The sequence below is a fragment of the Chlorocebus sabaeus genome, chromosome 11 (assembly GCF_047675955.1).
Source record: "Chlorocebus sabaeus isolate Y175 chromosome 11, mChlSab1.0.hap1, whole genome shotgun sequence".
NCBI classification, from domain to species: Eukaryota; Metazoa; Chordata; class Mammalia; order Primates; family Cercopithecidae; genus Chlorocebus; species Chlorocebus sabaeus.
This window is the reverse complement of record NC_132914.1, coordinates 107,378,783-107,392,679: the sequence shown is the minus strand read 5'-3', so window position 1 is coordinate 107,392,679 and position 13,897 is coordinate 107,378,783. Positions and strand designations below refer to the sequence as shown.

Here is a 13,897-nt window from a genome sequence, read left to right as displayed (position 1 = left end):
AAGGACCCCAGGGCTCCTCAGTCAGGGGAGCCCAGTCAGAAGCTCAGCAGGGAAGTCCATGCTGCCTCCGCCATAGGCCTCATGGGGAAGCGAGTTTCTTCTTCTGGCCCCCGTCCCACTCTCACTTCCCCTGAGAAAAAAGGAATGTAAGTGTCCTGAGAAGAGAAAGCAGAGGGCATGGGCCGGCTGGCTTGGCTTGGTACTTCCTGAATAAAACTGTACTATCTCCAGGACAGCCTGACGGTGCACATTTGAGCTTCCGTTTAAGGAAAATCTCAATCTCTGACCTTTCCTCTGAGGTGGGGCAATTCTGCAAGAGCCACACAGTGTGGTTGCGGGTGAGAGGGAGGAAGGAGGTGCCACAGGGACACAGTCCTCATTAAGACTAAGGTTCTGTGGGAAATGCTGAATCTGAAAACATTCTTCCCCTCCATGATGCACCCCTAAAGTAGCCTCATCCAGACTGAAACTTAGGACTGGGTATGGTGACTCATCCCTGTAATCCCAACACTTTGGGAGGCCGAGGTGGGCGGACCACCTGAGGTCAGGAGTTCAAGACCAGCCTGGCCAATGTGGCAAAACCCCATCTCTACTAAAAATACAAAAATTAGCTGGGTGTGGTGGCGTATCCCTGTAATCCCAGCTACTTAGGAGGCTGAGGCAGGAGAATTGCTTGAACCTGGAAGGTGGAGGCTGCAGTGAGCCAAGATTATGCCACTGTATTCCAACTTGGGTGACAGAGCAAGACTCCATCTGAAAAGAAAATAAAAACAGAGAAACTAAAAATCAACACATGCACACACACACACACACACACACACAAGTGCTAACAGGAATGATGACATTGCTCTCTGTGATAATTACTCATGGATCTTCAACTGCCTAATACATGCATGAAATAAAAATTCAACCCCGGCTGGGCGCGGTGGCTCAGGCCTGTATTCCCAGCACTTTGGGAGGCCGAGACAGGCGGATCACGAGGTCAGGAGATCGAGACCATCCTGGCTAACACAGTGAAACCCCATCTCTACTAAAAAAAATACAAAAAGCTAGCCGGGCGAGGTGGCGGGCGCCTGTAGTCCCAGCTACTCGGGAGGCTGAGGCAGGAGAATGGCCAAAACCCGGGAGGCGGAGCTTGCCGTGAGCTGAGATCCGGCCACTGCACTCCAGCCTGGGCGACAGAGTAAGACTCCATCTCAAAAAAAAAAAAAAAAAAAAAAAAATTCGACCCCACTAGTAATCAAGAAAATGTAAATCAACTCAAAGAGATAGGATTCCCACCTATCAAATGGAAATTTTTTTTTTGGTCTGAAGTGATTTTACCTTTATTTCCTTCACTTTAAGCCAATCATGAAATTTCACAGTGATTTCTGGGGTGGGGGCAGAAGGAAGGCGGTATTAAGAATCATCGGGGCTATGGCCCAGTCAACCCACGGAGGTGCAGGAAGGGTGGGCCCTCACTGGGGCAGCTGGAGGAGCACGGACTGCCCCGCCGGCAGGTAGGTGATACTCCGAGAACGTGAGAGCTGGTATGCAATGTCCTCCGCGGCTTCCAGCTTGCACAGCTCAATCAGGCCGTCCCCTGCAGTAGCCAGTGAGTTGGCAATCAGCTCAGCTGCCTTGGAGTCACCCTCAGCAGGGATGATGGCTGCCTTTTTCTGCTGCTCAGCCTTTTCCACCACAAATCTGGCCCTCTCTGCTTCCTGCTGAGCCACCTGTTTGGCTTCCACCGCTTCTGTGAACTCCTTCCCGAAGGTCAGATGTGTCAAGGACATGTCATCCAGGATGAGCCCAAAGGTGGCTGCTCACTCTGTAAGATCGTCGCTCACCTGCCTGGAGACCAGCTCTCTCTGGGTGATGAGTTCTCCAGCATCAAAGCGAGCCACCACTGACTTGAAGATCTTGGTCGTGATGGACGGCAGCACACGCTCATCATAGTCGTCTCCGATGCTGGTGAAGATGTGAGGAAGCTGGCTAGTGACTGGCGGGAAGAGGATGCGCAGTGTGATGTTGACATTCTGTAAATCTTTGCTACCAGTGATGACTGGCACATGACGTGGTCGAGAACGGCAGTCAAAGACAATTGGTTTCTGTATCCATGGGATGAGAAAGTGAGTCCCTTCCCCTACCACAATGTCCTGTACTCCATGGAACCAGTCCAAGATGACAGCTCTGTGCCAAGCATCCACATTATATAAGGCAGAGTTCACCATGCCTCCTGTAACAGCTAAGGCCAGACCAAACTTGCCAATGGACTCAAACACTTTGGCAGCCATGTTTTCTTCTGCTGGACCCTCTCACACCTGCTTCCACTCTGATGACCACATGACTTCCCCAACCACGCATACTATGCATGCGCTCCTCTCGGAATTGTTTTTAAACAGGGCCTTCTCTTCCACGTGCTGGTGGGATTGTGTGCTGGCTTTCTGGAAAGTCACTTGATAACCCGTAATGATACTTTAAAAAGAATGACTCAGTCATTTCACTTATAGGAATGATTCTAATGAAATGACAAGCCGGGTGCAGTGGTTCATGCCTGTAATCCCAGCACTTTGGGAGGCCGAGGCGGGCAGATCACCTGAGGTCAGGAGTTCGAGACCAGCCTGACCAACATGGAGAAACCCCGTCTCTATTAAAGATACAAAATTAGCCGGGCATGGTGGCACATGCCTGTAATCCCAGCTACTCGGGAGGCTGAGGCAGGATAATCGCTTGAACTCGGGAGGCAGAGGTTGTGGTGAGCTGAGATCATGCCATTGCACTCCAGCCTGGGCAACAAGAATGAAACTCAGTCTCAAAAAAAAAAAAAAAGAAAGAAAGAAATGACAAGAGATAAGAACAAAGATGTTCTATGCAAAAATGCTCATTACTTCATGATCATAGCAAAAGAAAAAACCTTAAATGTCCAACAACTTTAACTGTTCATCACACTAAGTCCATACTGGAGACTACTATGGAGTCGTTAAAAATGGTCATTGGGGCTGTAATCCCAGCATTTTGGGAGGCTAAGGTGGGAGGATTGCTTGAACCCACGAGTTTGAGACTAGTCTAGGCAACATGGTGGGACTCTTGCTGTACAAAAATTAGACTTCCGAGCATGTTAGCACACATCTGTAGTCCCAGCCACTCAGGAGGCTAAGGGTGAGAGGACTGTTTGAGCCCAGGAGCTTGAGGCTGCAGTGAGCCGTGACTGCACCACTGCACTTTAGCCTGGGCAGAGCAAGACATTGTTTCCAAAAAAAAAAAAAAAATTGGGCCAGGTGTGCTGGCTCACGCTTGTAATCTCAGCACTTGAGAGGCTGAGGCGGGAGGTCACTTGAAGCCAGGAGATCTACCTTGGAGGGTTGCTGTGAGAATCACACGTGATAATCTATGTAAACTGCTTAGCAGAGAGTTCCTGGTTTATTATACCACTAGGTAAGGCTGGGCATGGTGGTTCATGCCTGTAATCCTAGCACTTTGGGCGGTTGAGGTGGGCAAATTGCTTGAGGCCAGGAGTTCAATACCAGCCTGGGCAACATGGCAAAACCCTGTCTCTGCAAAAAAATACAAAAATTATCTGGGTGTGGTGGTGTATGTCTGTGGTCCCAGCTACTCGGGAGGCTGAGGCAGGAGAATCACTTGAACCCAGGAGGTTGAGGCTCCAATGAGCTGTGACCATGCCACTACACTTGACCCTGTCTCAAAACAACAACAACAAAAAAGAGTAGATAAATATGAGCAATGATTATTTAATAATGGACATGTGGCCAGGCACGGTGGCTTGCACCTGTAATCCCAGCACTTTGGGAGACCGAGGTGGGTGGATCACCTGAGGTCAGGAGTTCGAGACCAGTCTGGCCAACATGATGAAACCCTGTCTCTACTAAAAAATATAAAAATTAGCCGGGCATGGTGGCAGGTGTGGCTTTCTGGAAAGTCACGTGATAACCTGGACTGATACTTTAAAAAGAATGACTCAGTAATTTCACTTCTAGGAATGTTTCTAAAGAGGATTAGAGCAAGACATTGTTTCCAAAAAAAAAGTCATTGGGCCAGGTGCTCAATGCTACTTGGGAGTCTGAGGCAGGAGAATCACTTGAACCTGAGAGGTGGAGGTTGCAGTGAGCTGAGATCACGCCATTGCACTCCAGTTGGACGACAAGAGCAAAACTCCGTCTCAAAAAAAAAAAAAAGCAAGCAAGCAAGCAATGGACATGTATAATTTTTGATAATGACAAATATCCCAGTTCGTGCTTTTTTTTTTTTCTTTTTTTGAGACAGAGTCTCACTCAGTCACCCAGGCTGGAGTGCAGTGGCATGATCTCGGCTCACGACAACCTCTACCTCCCTAGTTCAAGTGATTCTTGTGCCTCAGCATCCCAAGTAGGTGGAATTATAGGCGTGTGCCACCACGCCCAGGTAATTTTTTTTTTTTTTTTTTTTTTTGAGACAGAGTCTCATTCTGTTGCCCAGGCTGGAATGCAGTGCCACAATCTTGGCTCACTGCAACTCTGCCTCTCGGGTATAAGCGATTCTCCTGCTTCAGCCTACCAAGTAGGTGGAACTACAGGCACATGCCACCACGCCTGGCTAATTTTTATATTTTTAGTAGAGACGGGGTTTCACCATGTTGTCCAGGCTGGTCTTGAACTCCTGACCTCAGGTGATCTGCCCGCCTTGGCCTCCCAAAGTGCTGGGATTATGGAGATGAGCTACTGTGCCCGGCCCTTGTAATTCATGCTATTTTAAAATAACATTTCAGAAGAATTTTTTATGAACTGGAACACAAAAATAATGAATTAAATAGAAAAGCAAGATACAATGTGTGTGCCTATAACCCCATCTTCCAACCTACATACATATGCATGAATATATACGTATATTTCAAAAACAGATTGTTTTGCCCCAAATACTACCAGTAGTTAAATTGTAGATTATGAATGATTCTTGTCCTTTATTCTTTAATGTATTTTCAAAGATTTCTAAAATAAGCACTCTTCTGGTTTTTCAAAAGTAAAACTTTAAAAAAGATCTAGAATCTGCTGTCGGGAAAACACACAGAGGGAAACCGTGACCTCCAGACGTGAGCGGCCCGGCTGCTGGTGTCATGCTCCACAGAAAGCCGAGTCACCCCTTTGGGGCCAGGGTGTCCTGTGAAATATATAGCCCAGGGTCAGGCCAACTCACGAGGCCCAATGGCCTCGGCAGACCTTTCTGGGGAGTGGGCACTCTGCCACCCCGGCCCATATCTTAATGAGATAATGTATGTGAAAGCACTTTGCCAAAGAGAAAACTCTATCCAGATAGGTGATTGCATGGCTTATTCTGGAGAAAGTAGGCTCTCAGAGCACATTCCATTAAGGAATTTCACACTCTATCTCCTCCTCCAAACTCTTCTCTTTTTCTCCCTCCCCTGAACAGAAATATATTTAGCAACCCTATCTAAATCCTCTTCTTTCCCTTAATTTGATTAAGGAGCAAGGGGAACAAGAGATGGAATGGGGGTGAGGGGAGTGGGGTGGCTGAGCTGCGGGGAAAGATTAGAGGAGCTGCATGTGTATCTCCGGCAGAGCGATGGCTGAGTGTGGACAGGACGAGGGCCTCCTGGTACTTAGTACAGAGGCACAAAGGACAGAGGGAGGGGACACAGTTGATCACGAACACACTTCTCTGGGAGAATGAAGACCGAATCAGGGAGGGTCCACCTTCTGGGACTAACTTGGGGGCCACTTCCTAGCAGGGGCACTGGATTCTGAGTCTCCTCTGCTTTCCTGGCGGCTTGGGTCCTCAGAGCCTCAAAAAGTCCCAGGAGGCTGCATGCACTGAGCTCTTGCTATGTGTTTGGTACTTTCACATATTCACATAGAACAGCGAATGTATTCTGTTTTTCCTTTTTTTTTTTTTTTGAGACAGGGTCTTACTCTGTTGCCCAGGCTGTAGTGGCACAATCACGGCTGCAGCCTCAACTTCCCAGGCTCAGGTGATCCTCCCACCTCAGCCTCCCAAGTAGCTGGGACCATAGGTACACACCATCACACTCAACTAATTTTTTTTTTTTTTTTAGTAGAGATGAGGTCTTGCTATGTTGCCCAGACTGGTTTTGAACTCCTGAGTTCAGGCCACCACACTTGGCCTGAATTTATTCTTTTTTTTTTTTTTTGAGGCGGAGTCTCGCTCTGTCACCCAGGCTGGAGTGCAGTGGCACGATCTTGGCTCACTGCAAGCTCCGTCTCCCGGGTTCATGCCATTCTCCTGCCTCAGCCTTCTGAGTAGTGGGGCTACAGGCGCCCGCCACCTCGCCCGGCTAATTTTTTGTATTTTTTAGTAGAGACGGGGGTTTGCCGTGTTAGCCAGGATGGTCTCAATCTCCTGACCTCGTGATCCGCCCGCCTTGGCCTCCCAAAGTGCTGGGATTACAGGCGTGAGCCACCGCGCCTGGTCTATTTTTTTGTGTGAGACAGAGTCTTGCTCTGTTGCTGAGGCTGGAGTGCAGAGGCACAATCTCGGCTCACTGCAACCCTCTGCCTCCTGGATTCAAGCGATCCTCCTGCCTCAGCCTCCCGAGTAGATGGGACTACAGGCACTCACCACCATGCCCAGCTAATTTTTGTACTTTTTTTAGAGATGGGGTTTCACCATGTTGCCTAGGCTGGTCTCAAACTCCTGGGCTCAATCGATCCCCCTGCCTCAGCTTCTCAAAGTACTGGGACTACAGGTGTGAGCCAATGTGCTCAACCTGAATTTCTTCTTTTTTGCTTGTTTGTTTTGTTTGGTTTGTTTTGAGATAGGGTCTCGCTCTGTCACCCAGGCTGGAGTGCTGTGGCACAATCTCGGCTCACTGAAGCCTCTGCCTCCCGGGTTCAAGAAATTCTTCTACCTCAGTCTCCCAAGTAGCTGGGATTAAAGGAATGTGCCACCACATCCGGCAAATTTTTGTATCTTTAGTAGAGATGGGGTTTCACCATGTTGGCCAGCTTCATCTCAAACTCCTGACCTCAAGTGATCCAATCACCTCAGCTTCCCAAAGTGCTGGGATTACAGGTGTGAGCCACCGTGATTGGCCGGCCTGAATTTATTCCTATGAAGTAGTTTGTCTTTACCTACGACGCTGATGCTGAGAGATTGTTTTGCCCAAAAGAATACAGTTGTTAATGTGTAGGGAAACAGGATTGCAGTCTAGTTCTGCCTGATTCCACTGCTCTCCCTGGTAAATATTATCCTCAGGAGAAAATAACAGCAGCCAGTGCTGACTTAGCCCTACTCACCAGGCACTATGTGCCTTAAAATACAGTATCTCATTAAATCCTCACAGCGCTCCTATGAGGTAGATAATGTTATTTTTATTTTTTTTCAGATGGAGTCTCGCTCTGTTGCCCATGCTGGAGTGTAGTAGTGTGATCTTGGCTCACTGCAACCTCTGCCTCCTGGGTTCAAGTGATTCTCTTGCCTCAGCCTCCTGAGTAGCTGGGATTACAGGCGCGTGCCACCATGCCCAGTTAATTTTTGTATTTTTAGTAGAGATGGGGTTTCACCATGTTGGTCAGGCTGGTCTCCAACTCCTGACCTCATGATCTGCCCACCTCAGCCTCCCAAAGTGCTAGGATTACAGGCATGAGCCACCGCCCCCGGGCGAGGTATACTATTAATAACCCCATTTTACAGATGAGGAGCCTGAGGCATACAGTAAACCATTTACATTACAGAGCTGGGAAATGGCAAGAGATAGGGACTTAGAGAGCCTGGGAGAGTGGAGAAATGTTGGGTACGAGGCATGCAAAATGAGCAGGCCCCTCTGCTTTATGTGTGTCTCTTCTGATGGTCTGGTTGCTCAGCAAGGACAGGGACCTTGTCTTGTTTATCCTGTATTGCCAACCCGAGCACAATGCCTGGAACAGAAGGAATGTTTGCTGCAAGAACTAGTGGTACCTGATAAACTTGGCTAAGCAATTGTCTCCACTGGGGGCCAACTTGGTGAGGATTAAGTGAGATTTATTTGTCTAGGGATTTCCAAGTCTAAAATGTCATGCTACTGGGCTTCGGAAAAGGCTCCATTGGCACTGGGGATCCCTGCAGGAGGCTTCAAAGGTGACCAGGACCTTGACAATGGGCAGGCCCAGGGAGATGCAGGGAGATGGCTCCAGCTCCCCTTGTGGGGTTGGATTCAGACCAAGGTGACAATGGGCGGGGGAGATCTGGCACACACTCCCCACTGTCCCCTTCCACAGGGACATCTCCAAACCCCAGGGGATAAAACAGGATAGGAGATGGAGGGAGTGAGCGGGTGGGTAGGAAGTGTGCCACCCAGGCTGCTCATAGAGACAGGAGAGAGGGAAGGTGGGAGATTGGTGTTTGAATTAACAGGAACCCTAAGACTTTTCTAGAAGTAGATTTGAAAGAATAAAGGGCAGGAATTTGTCTTCTTTTAGAAAAGAGGACTCCTCCAGGAAGGGTTCTCGGCTTCAACAAGAGTCTCCTGTTGACTAATAAGCCCCTCACTGCCTCGTAGTCTTCTATGCCTCACAGTGAGGATTCAAGCTTCTCTCCCTTCTATATCCCATGAGGAAGGCTACCAAGGGGCAGAGAACAGAAACAGCCACCAAGTTCTTGGGCCAAGTCCAGGGCTTCTTGGACTGTATTCAGAGAGCTGCGGCTTTTCTCTACCACTTGCAACAGCTCTTGGTGTCTTTATGTGAGTTGCTTATTAACCAGAGGATATCAGGACACTGGGAGGGCAGAGCTGGTGCTGGTTGCCAGTGAGAATAATTCAGAAACACAGAGCGGGGCAGAGGTGATGTGTGCAGCCGATGTGACGGACAGAGGTGCCTGGCAGCGTGGAACCAGGCTCTGGGCACCATGCAGGAGCAGCAGACTGGAGGGGCCTGTGGCCTATGGGGATGGCCAGGAAAGGCAGGGTCCCCTACCAACACTGCAGGCCACCCCCAGGAGAAGGCATGGCGAAGGGCACTGATGGCAACTGGAGGCCACCTGTTGGGATGGGACACGGCACTGGACTGACACTTCCCTCTCACGGCCACACATCTATCATCCTCCTTTTCCAAAGAGACTGCTTTTCCAGAAAAGGCCCTGAGTAAAAGACTCAAATCCCAGACATCGTCTTCCCTGTCTTCCGTAAGCTGCTACTGACAGTCCCCGTCTACAGAGTCAGTATTGATGGGCTTCACCTGCCAGCTGACCCCTTGGGGTCAAACCAAGGAAGCAAAACAGCCATGGGCCCTGAGATGGTTCCTGACACGAGGCCACAGAACAGCTTCCTGCTGTGTCTAAAGAAACACGGATTAGCCACGCTTCGGCCGGGCTGCAGTGCTATGTGTCTTAGGTTTCAAGCTGGTACCAGCTGCACCGAGGGGAAATGGTTGGGGAAGTTCTCCTGTTTGGCTTCTTTCCACATGGAGGACAGCAAAAGGAAGAGGGAGCTTAGAGCTGCTATGCTGGTACCGATGCCTTAAAAATGATGATATAAACACAGCCACAGGAGTCAGCCTGTGAGTCCCTGATGGGGACCAGAGGAGAAATGTCCTGACTTACCCTTCAGCCCACGCTCTGCAAACAGAAGTGACCCAGCCCTCATCTATCACCTCAAAAGCTAAACAACTTCCTCAGACGGCCCTATGGAATATAAATCAGGAGGGCCCTAGCTTCTAAGAAACCAGTACACAACTACAGCCCTCAGAAATACTTATCCTCATCTTCTTTCTTCCTCTCCTTTCAGAATAGGGTGCTAGCGAGTCATATCTGCAGATGAGGCCAGGCAAGGTGGTTCATGTTTGCAGTCCCAGCACTTTGGGAGGCTGAGGTGGGTGGATCACTTGAGGCCAGGAGTTTGAGACCAGCCTGGTCAACATGGTGAAACCCTGTTGCCACTAAAAATACAAAAATTAGCCAGGCGTGGTGGTGCATGCCTGTAATCCCAGCTACTCAGGAGGCTGAGCCAGGAGAATTACTTGAACCCGGGAGGCGGAGTTTGTAGCAAGCCGAGATTACGCCACTGCCTTCCAGCCTGGGCAACAGAGAGAGACTCCATCTCAAACGAATAAACAAACAAACAAAATAACTGCAGATGTATGTCGGAGGTCACCTTAAGCATGTTACTCAAAGTATCTGAGCATGGGTCCTCATCTGTATCTCTGAGCATGGGTTTGAGGTGGGAGGTAAATGAGATCATCCATTCAGAGTTCTTAGTATACTATTACCTCGATAAATATCATCATTTCAGTGGCTGAAGGCCATTCTCAGGTATAAAAAAGGAGAAACAATACTTCTATACTAATCCCAAACAAGAAGGCTATGGGCCAGGGCTTCAGTGATTCATGATGTCCAAGCCTTCTTGCTCCTGCTCTCTCTCATGCCAAGTCTGTGCCAGACCTGGTCGCACTTGGCAACCTCAGCAGCCTCCAACTTGTTTGAATTCTCACAGAGAATCCCAATGGGTACTCCGACCTGCTGGCGCAGAGACAAATTCAAACACACTGGAGTGGCAGTGAAATGTAGTATAAGAAATAGTCACAAGGAACGTTCAAGCTCTCAGAATGCCTGCAGAGCTGGGGTTTACACAGAGGGCCCCACTTTTCCAGACAGGCGGGGGAGCAAGCTTACAAATTATTTCCTCTCATGCATACTTTCATGATAGCATCATAACATGCACAATAAACACCTTTGGCTCCCCACTGAACAGGTACAGACACGACGGCTTTTCTGTTTTAAAGCTCCCGAATGCCAAAGCCTTCTCTGCTGCTCTGATGCCCCAACTTTCGCTGCCTGGGAATTGGATCTGGGGTAATGAGTGGCCCAGCAGGCAGAGATGACAGATTCCTGCCTAATGTAGCAATGCCGGGACAACCTGGAGTATCTGGCGTGGCGGGCAGGCACAGGCAGGATGGGAGAGGTAGCCGTGAGTACACCAACCTTTGTCCCTGTTTGCTCTGGGAGAGGGCAGGCCCTGCCAATGCTGCTCTCCTCTCGTGGTGCCTCTGCCTGGAGCTCTTGGCTAGTCAAACCTCCCTGGGGACCTGAGGCGACCTGACCTTGGTGGGTGGCAAGCCGAGACCTCTTCAGGCAGTCAAAGGGTGCTCTGGCACCTCTGACATGACACAGCAGGTGTGGGGTTTGTAGGCCTTGCCTGCTCCTGCCCCCTGAGGAAGCCTCTTTCCTTCTGGCTCCTTCCCAGTGGAAAGCTTATCATTAACTAGCCGCTCAGAAAACGATGACCTACCCTGGGGCACTCCTTGGTTCAAACCACTTACAGGGTCTGAGGAAAACAGAAGGATGGTGCAGAGCCTGAGCTGGGCGGTGTTGCATGCCTTCCTCTTGCCAGCCTTTGTCCTCTGGGGCAGGGGAGCACTCCTTTTTTAGCCTTGCTCACTGCCATATAAGTGGGTGTCTTGAGGAACCTGTGTGTTCTTTCTTCTGGCAAGGCTGCCCAGTTCTCTGGTTCCCCAGGTTAGGTACAAACAGGGTGACAGAGATACACGTCTGGTGGGGAGGTGGGGACACTCTGGCTCTTGTGTGAGAAATCCTCCTGCTTGCTCTCTCTCTTTCTCTCTTTTTTTTTTTTCCTGGATGACACTGCTGGGGCTTGAAGCAGGCTGATCCTGAAAACCTACTTTTCTTGAGAAAAGTCTGAGGGTTTTCTCTTTTCCTAGGAAGCTAGGCCCTGGTCCCCTGGCCCCTTCACCTTATGGAGGGCACCCCCTCTGCCAGGTCCCTCCCAGCTGGCAGGAGTGCTTACGAAGGTCAGAGAAAAGCATCCTTCCCTTTCACAAATAAACAAACCCAATCCATGTGCTGGAGGACTTAGGGTATATTAATAGCCAGATATTTTGTTTTCCTATTCTGGTGCTTATCCCCTTCCACTAGGATGAAAGATAAGAGAACACAAAATGTTCTCCATCAGCCACCCTTCTCCCCTCCCCCAGGGAGAGGCAAGCCGGGGGCGTGCGGTCTTCTGTTTAAAACCATTCCTGATGGAGAAACCCTGAGAAAATAGACTTAAAAGTTTATATTCAGTCTCTCTTGGCTACTGTTGCTGCTCAGCAAAGAAACTCTATATTGTTTAAACCCTCCAGGCGAACGGGTTGCAAGGCAACCTTCAAACAATAGAAAATACCCCAAACTAAAAATAAAGGCATTAAGAGATGGAAAGCATGGTGTCGCTTTGGTGAAGTGATTCCAGAATTGGGGCAAGGGAGAAGGTTGTCGATCAGGCTGTTTGTGTGTGACGTCATCCAGTTTGCCTGCTCTCACCCTTATCAATTGAGTTTCTTATAATCCAGACGTATGGGGTCCTGCTTCTTTTTATTTCTGAACTCTCTATCCTCTCACTGGTCATCAACTGCTTTGTGGGGGAGGGCCTGTAAGGTTGGGTTTGTCAAAGGCCTGTAAGGTTGGGTGCCTCCTGTCCTCAGGAAACTTCCTAATCAATGCACTTATCCCACTGGCTCCCAGCTGACAAGGAACGCCACTCCCGTTCCTGAGAAATCCTTAGAAACCCAAGAACAGACAGGTCTGGGGCCCAACTTAATATAAGGTTCTTACAGGAAGAAAGCAGGAGGGTCAGAGTTGGGGAGGACACGAGATGATGGAAACAGGCTGGAGCCTGTTTTGAAGACGAGGAAGAGGCCATAAGCCAAGGAATATGGGCAGCCCCTAGAAGCTGGGAAAGAAAAGGAAATGGCTCCTCCTCTAGAGCCTCCAGAAGGAACATGGCCAAGCCAGCACCTTGATTTTAGCCTTGTGAGACCCACTTTGCACTTCTGGCCTCCAGAAATGGAAGATCATGCATTCATGTTGTTTTAAGCCACTGGATTTGTGGCGATTTGTTACAACAGGAGATTAATACAATCATGAAAAGGAGAACCCGAGGAACTTGCATAAGGACAAGGAGTTGACAGTGAGTTCCTGGGCACTGCAAGGAAGCCTGGTGATGCCCTGGCCCTGGCCCTCAGTGACTGCTGCTCTCTGGCTGTGTGCTCTTTGCTGCAGATAGAGACCAGTAGGGGGCACTGAGCCAGCGGGGCAGCCTTTAAACAATCAAACACACATCAATACAAAGGCTGGGGCTTTGCCGATGGAGAGGGCAGGCTGATGGGTGCATTATCCAATAGGCAGTGGGGACGTTGTTTTCACCCATGACCCTTGGCCCACCCCAATCAGTGTCACTCAAAGAGAGATTAGACTGGAAACAGAAACTGGAAGAAAGAAAAATACATCACCTCCACCTCCTACGCCAGGTTGCTGGCCAGAAATTACTGAAGATTCCCTTGGACTTCTCTGGAAAGAGACATGTAAGAGACTACAAGGCAGGTTGTGAGCAAGTTTGCCTTCTCTCTGTTTATTCTCTGATTAAATGTCTTCTAAGGACATTTTCTTCTCTGGTATAACAGAGCCTAGGAAATCCTACGTCAAAAAAAAAAAAAAAAAAAAAAAAAAGGAGAAGACCAATAATTTACTCTGTTCTCATCACATTTCTAGAAGACAAGAACCATCAGTCCCATTTTATAATTTGGGACTCTGAATTACAGAGAGGGCAAGCAACATGGACATGGCCACACAGCCAACCAGAGCGTTTCACTCAAAGCAAAATGCAACTCTCCTGGCACCTGCACTGGTACTGCCTTCTGTGTGCTCACGCTTAGTCTCAGGCTCTGGCTAACCCGGTCAGTAGGGCGTGGCCTCTGGGTAGGTGGTCCCAGTGGAATGCAGAGATAGAAAATCATTAAACCTGTCATCACAGGGCAAGCCACTGACGCCTCAGTGGGAAGATTTTCCAGACCAGAGCTCTGAATTGCTCTGGGGTGTATGTGTGTGTCAGTTTGGAAGGTAATCAGGGGAGGACGGAAGGTCCTAAATAACAGCCAAGTCAAGGTATTAGCACTCTACTTTACATAAATAAACCCAC

At 49.2% G+C, this 13,897-nt stretch overlaps 1 pseudogene; it reads right to left on the bottom strand.

The window, feature by feature from the left end:
* Positions 1-1,271: 1,271 nt before the first annotated feature.
* LOC140712799 (prohibitin 1 pseudogene) lies at positions 1,272-13,382 on the bottom strand (annotated as a pseudogene).
* Positions 13,383-13,897: the final 515 nt, after the last annotated feature.